Genomic DNA, 6,836 nt, shown 5'->3' with positions numbered 1-6,836 from the left:
TAATGGAGGGGTGGGAGGGGCTGGAGGGGCAGGCCCCTGGGCAGCGACTCAGCTCTTTCCTGGGTGGAGAGAAGCAGGGCGGAAGACTTCCCTCCTCCAGCTCAGGCAGCTGCCTCTCACCTGACCCCTCACCTGGCCCTCTGCTTCCTCTCCTCCTCCCAGCCCTGTCTCCTGTTCCCTCGCCTCACTCCAGACTACCTGATCAAAGGCAAGAATCTGGGAGCCATTAATGATCTCCTCCTCCTCTTCCTCCTCCTCCTCTTCCGCTTCCTCCTTCTCCTCCTCCTTCCTCCCTCTCCCCTCCCCATCCCTCCCTCTGCTCTTCCTGCCTGGACACAAATAACTGTTTCCCAAGGTGGAACCAGATTGGGTCAGAGAAGGGAGGGCCTTCTACATTTTACAGATGAGCAAGCTGAGGCCCAGAGAGGGTGACTTTCTGAAGGTCACACAGCAAATTAGTGGCTGAGTTGGGACCAGGGGCAATATTTAGACCTTTGGAATAGAGAGTAATGAATACTGAAGAGATTTTGTTTCTCCCCTGACATAGGTGTTTCAAAATAGAAACAACATTAAGCTGTAAAACATAAAACTAATACAAATCAGCACTGTCCAATAAAACTTTCTGCAATGATGGAAATGTTCTACATTTGCGCTATGCAATATGGTAGCCAGTGGCCACATGTGGCTGTTCAGCACTTGAAATGTGGCTGGTGTGAGTGATGAGATGAACTTTTAATTTAACTTAAATTAATCTAAATTTACATTGAAATAGCCACACGCGGCTACTTGGTATTGAATTGGACAGCTCAGAGCTATACCCTAAATTAACATCACTTCTTTCTAGACTTTCTGCTTGCAAAATTCTGATTAGGTTTATCAAAGCTGAACTTTTGGGTTTGGGTTTTGTTTTGGGAGCATCCTAAAGCACTACGTCTGTGTGTTGAGTAATCTCGTCCAGTCTGGAACTCAAATTTGGGTCTGTAAAAGGTAACAAATGGTGTAAGGAAAATTCTATGGAGTGTCAGAAGAGGGATAGATTGTATCCAGTATGGGGGTAGGAGAGGGTTTCGTGGAGGGGGCATTGAGGTGGATCTTGGAGGAGTGGGAATAGCATAAGCAAAGGCACAGAGGCAGGACTGCGCTGAGGGTCAATGTCCTGTGCACAGGATGCATATTGGCTCCATAGGATAAGAGATCTCCCGGTCCTCTGAGCTGTAGTCTCTTTCACCTTGTCCTGCTCCGACCAGTGTCTGGTTTTCCCATGGGGGCCATGGGAGCCTTGTGTGCTGACGGAGGAGGACACCCTCCTCCTGAAGTGATGGGAAGGGAAGGGGGAAGCAAGGAGGGCAGCCAAATGGCTGTGGGCCATGTGAGAACCGCACGGTCTCCCCATCTGCACCCTAACTCTGGCAGAGACACCTGGAGGGCAGGACAGATGCTGAGGCCATTTAGAGTCACAGCCCAAGTAACCTTAGTGTCCCAAACTCCCCACCTAAGTTTCTGCCTCAAGGTCCTCAGTAACAGCCTTCCATTCCAGGATATTGAGTGTGAGGAGACATCCCCTCCACACTCAGGTTAAACATTTAAGAATTGGGAACCCAGAAAATACAAACAACAGTTAATAGGACGAAGAAAAGAACTTGACAGAAAGATGGGCAAAAGATAGTAACAGGCAATTCACAGGGGAGGAAACCCAGGGAAATGGTCAAGAAACAGAAAAGAATAATCAACTCTCCACACGTTGTACACCTTAACCTTACACGATTTTATATGTCAATTATATCTCACTAAAGATGGGAGGAAAAAGAATAATCAACCCCACTAGTAATCAAGACAATGCAATTAAACTATACTATGGCATCATTTCATGTCCATTAGATTAGCAAAATTTAAAAGTCTAGCAATACCCATGTATTGTTGTGGATGGAACTTTGGGACATCTTTAGGAGGGAACTATTCAAGAGTTGAGAGATTAAAAATTGATACTACCTTTGGAGAGCCATTTGGCAATATCTCATGAAACTGATGATGCTGTATCCTACTGTGGTAGAATGTTCTATCAGTGGTCCGCGATGAACCACATCTCCTGGTATCCACACCCTCCCACACTGAACTCTAGGCCTGGCCATGTGACTTGCTTTGGCCAAAGCACGAGTGAGCGAGTGAGGCTAGTGGAGGTTTAATAAGCACTTGCACAATGTGGCTTGTCCTTTGGAATTCTGAGACCACCATTCTGTGAGGTCTCACAGACCTGTGAGGAAGCCCAAGCTAGCCCCAGGCAGAGGCCATTTGGAAGAAAACCGAGGAACGCATCTGACAGCTAGGACCAAGGCCCCACACATATGGCCCCAGTTGAACTATCCCAGATGTTCGAGCTGCCCAGGCTGAGACCCCAGACATTGTGGAAAAGAGACAAATTGTTGCTACTGTGCCATACTTGAATTCCTAACCCACAGAATTGTGAGCAAATAAAAGGGATGTTGTTTTAAGCCACTAAGTTTTGGGGTGGTTTATGACACAGCAATAGAAAACTGATAGACCTGTCATCCAGCAACTTCATTCCTTGCTGTATGCCCCAGAAAAACCCTTGCACCTGTGCACAAGGAGATATGTACCACGGTGCTTATCACAGCCTATCAATAGATGGAGGATAAATGGAGGCATAGACCTCCATTCAATGAATATGGCACAAAGCTACGTGTAACAGCAAGGATAAACCAGAAACATACTGAACGGGACACCCAAGGTACAGAAGTTTACATACAGGATGCAATTTATATGCTGTTTAGAAGCATGCAAACCTGTGCAATATATGCTTACGTGTTCAGAATCTGTAGTTGAAACTTGCATGGAAGAATCAACCCTAAATTCAGGAGGGTGGCGACCTCGAGGGAGGGAGAGAAGAGACGGGGAGTTCAAACTGTGTCTATAACGTTCTGTTTCTTTAAAAAAATATAAATCTGAAGCAAATATGGCAAAACTCTCAGATTTAACAAAGCTGGGTAGGAGATACATGGGTGTTCATTATATTATTGTTTATAGTTTTCTCTGTGCGAGAAATATTTCATAATAAAAAAGATAATTTAAAAAATAAGAATGGAGGTGGGAGGCTGAATGGGGAAGGATTATTTAAGAGGAGGTGGATATGCAGAGAAGGTTCTGATGCCTCCGAGGCCTGGTCCCGGCCTCCCTTCCTCAGGCTAGCTGCATTCTTGCCCAGCGATTCCTCAAGTCATCCCCATATCCTTATCAAAGAGGCCCCCTTTCTATTTAAAAAAAAAAAGACTTGGGCATGCCCTGTGGTGTAGTGGTTAAGTTTCGTTTGCTCCACTTCGGCAGCTGGGGTTTGCAGGTTTGGATCCTGGGTGCAGACCTACGCACCACTCACCAAGGCTGTGCCGTGGCAGTGAACCACGTACCAAATAGAGGAAGATCGGCACAGCTGTTAGCTCAGCAACAATCTTCCTCAAGCAAAAAGAGGAGGGTTGGCAATAGATGTTAGCTTAGGGCCAATCTTCCTCAGCAAAAGAAAGGAAGGAAGGAAGGGAGAGAGGGAGGAAGGGAGGGAGGGAAAAGAAGAAAGAAAAAAAAGAAAGGAAGACAGGAATAAAAGATGGCAGCTAGTTGAGTTGCTTCAGCCAGGCAGGGAGGGTGCAGGGAAGCAGACTGTTCATAGGGCAGCTCACCAGGACTAGGAGGCCGGAGCTTAGGTCCTAGCTCTTTCACAACTCCTGTGTGACCTCGCACAAACACTATCTCTCTCAGAGCCTCAGTTTCCTCATCTGCAGTATGAGGTTAGTGGATTAGATCAGGGACAGTCAACCGGGCAGAGATATCAGAGTCAACAGTCACCCCTCCGCATCCAGCTAAGGTGGATGCTCCATAAGGGAAGAGAAAGCAGGCATTTGAAAAAGCTCCTGGGGATCATGGTACCCACACCTGGCTGAGATGACCTCTGAGGACCCTGCAGTCCTAGCACTGTGGGATTCTGTGATGTGGTAGGCTCTATCTAAACTCTGTTAGGATTGTCAGCAAAATTCAGAGGGCATAACTGAGGTGTTTGCTGCACACACTTCCCCCCAGGCCAGTCCGCCCATGCATCCGTGCATCCATCCGTCCATTCGAGAAGCACTTACTGAGTACTTATGATGTGCCAGGCACCATGCACGGTGCTGGAAACTCAACAGCGAACAAAACTGACATCATAAAAATCCACACATAAATCTCAGGCAGAATTCTAAGCACTTTACATTTACTTACTTATCTATCCTCACAACAGCTCTATGAAGTAGCCACCATTATTATCCCAGATTACAGATAGGGAAACTGAGGCCCAGAGTGGTTAAGTATTCTCACTCCAGACCAGCAGAGTAAGTGGCGGAACCAGGAAGCAGTTAAGCACTCTGCTGCATCATCTCTGCACCGGCCCCATCCCCAACTCAGGCCCTCTTCTGGGGCTTTCTCCCCACCCTCTCTACACAGAAGAGCACTTTCCTCTCGTCTCTGCCTCACACCTCCCACCAGGCCCCAGGCGTTTTCTCGAGGCAGGGAAGAGAAACTGTGAGCAGCTCAGGGGCCAAGGGGGCCTGCCACGTGTTGGAGATAAGGAGTTTGTCCCTTGTATTTGCGAGATCAGAGAGGGCCCCTCCGTTCCTGCACAGAGAGGGGAAGAGTGGAGCGCTGATTTCCTATTGGCAGAGCCCCGGGGGGGCAGGAAGAGCTGTGGCTTCAGGGGAGGTAGGCGGGACAGGGCAACATGGGACCCGGAAGTCATCCGTCATAGGAACTACATTTACCGAGTGTCCAGAGTGATCCCAGTGAGTGCTTGACAAATACCTCCTTCCATCTTCAGAAACTCCTGTCGGTTAAAAATCACTGCCCTCATTGAATAACTGAGGCAACTGAGTTCTGACGGTGAGGGTCTCAGTAGCCCTTCCGGGTGGCTAAGCTGGGCTCTAACCAGGCTCTCTAACGACAAGGCCTTTGGGCAGGAACCAGGCACTGTTGCAGGTGTTGCGGGGCCGGCAGGGAGCTAGGTGGGCAGGCTTCTTGCCCTGGCGGAGCTTACACACCATGGGAGCAAGCAAGGAAGGAGGCAAGAAATGGTCGTTGTCACCTCAAGTAGTGACCAGTGCTGTGAAGACAGCAAGCCTGGGGAATATGACTGAGAGCGTCTGAGGGACTTCCATTCCTCACAGTACATGAATGGACGCCCTGCCAAAAAGAGCACTAGAAATGCTGGATGAAATAGAACAAACATCCCATTCCAGGTACAGCTGCGGTGGCAAAAAATTGAGGGAAATCATCGTGGGTCAAAACCAAAGAAGATTCTGGAAACCTGAAGCTTCTGCTGCCGATTTTGGCAACATGGAACTTTGAGTTGTAAAGGCCTTGAGAGGGAAGGGGGACAAGGCAGCGAGGGGGGATTGAGACACTCGTCTCCCACACACACCCATAAAGCTGAGACCCTTGGAAAGCTACACCCTCAGTAAAAGGATGAACTAGGGGGGAAAGTCTACCTACACAAAGGAAATCAACAGAGGAACTTGACTATTCCTGTTGACACCTGGACTCTGAGTGAAATGAAAAAGCCCGTCTTGAGAATTCCTAACCGCAGCACTGCCTTCATAGGGGGTGGGGCTCTGCTCTCCACCACTCTGCAGAGCAGAAAAGCTGAAGGCTATAAATGAACTAAAATGGACCAGGAGTGGTAGCAGCCTTAGGGTTGAGGTAAAGACAGAACTTCTCTGGAGGGACATACTTCCAAACCAGACATGGCAGGATTCTCAGAAAAGAAACTCCTCAAGCATGAGCCCCCACTCCAGGACTGCACGTGGTACAAGGAAGAAGCAACCGTGAGTGACAGTCTGCCGAAACAATGAGCACTGGAGATGCTCATTAAAGAGAGATGAGAGGAAATTGAGAAGGACTAAAGGTAGCAGTGGACTGGTGGCCAGGAAAGAGCTTTTGAGATAAGACTTGAATGAGGAGAAGGAGCCAGCCACGCAAGGATGACGGGGAAGAGCATCCCAGGCAGAGGACGCAGCAAGTTCAAAGCCCCAAAGCAGGACTGAACTTGGCCTGTTGAGGAGCGGAAAAAGGCCAGTGTGCTGGCTGGGGTGCTCTTGAGGGAGTGCGATACAGGAAGGAGGTAAGGGAAAGAGGAAGGGGCAGTCACGGTGATGGGCCCTGCAGGCCTGGGGAGCAGTCTGGCTTTTAGTCTAAGTGCAATGGAAAACTTTCAGGGCTTTAAGCAGGAGCTTGACATCATCTGATCTGCATTTTTTCTAAAGATCACTTTGGTCACCATGTGGTGAAAGGATGGTGACAAGGCCCGTGTTAGAACCTCAGATTCCCACTCTAATCATCTGCAGAAGAAGACCCTCCTCAGCAGATAGGGGTCCCAGGGGAGTGTGTGTGTGAGGTGGGGGGCAGGGTGGGGAGAAGCTGTTGGGGAGTGGACCCAGCCACAGAGGCAGAAACAGGGAGCTAGGCCTGGGTATCCCACTCTGATCAAGGCCCATTGCCCAAGTTAGTGACTTTGTCCGTTGATTCATTCATCCAGTGAAATGCTACTGGGTGTCTCCTATGTGCCAGGAGTAACCACTAGGGATGGAGAGCGGAGAGGCCCCGTCTCTGCCCTGGAGGAGTTTGCAGTAAACAAACAATGACAACCACGGGAAGTTTCTGGGCCAGGGAGAGCACAGAGGAAGGGCGAGTGCCTATTCTCGGGAGGGACAGTGTCAGGAATAACTTCTTAGAGGAGGTGACATGAGCTGCTCCTCCCCTCTATGTCCCAGGACCCATCACATCTCTGCAGAACTTTCCTGTGCCTT

The sequence above is a fragment of the Equus asinus genome, chromosome 13 (assembly GCF_041296235.1).
Source record: "Equus asinus isolate D_3611 breed Donkey chromosome 13, EquAss-T2T_v2, whole genome shotgun sequence".
NCBI classification, from domain to species: Eukaryota; Metazoa; Chordata; class Mammalia; order Perissodactyla; family Equidae; genus Equus; species Equus asinus.
This window is presented reverse-complemented; position numbering follows the sequence as displayed.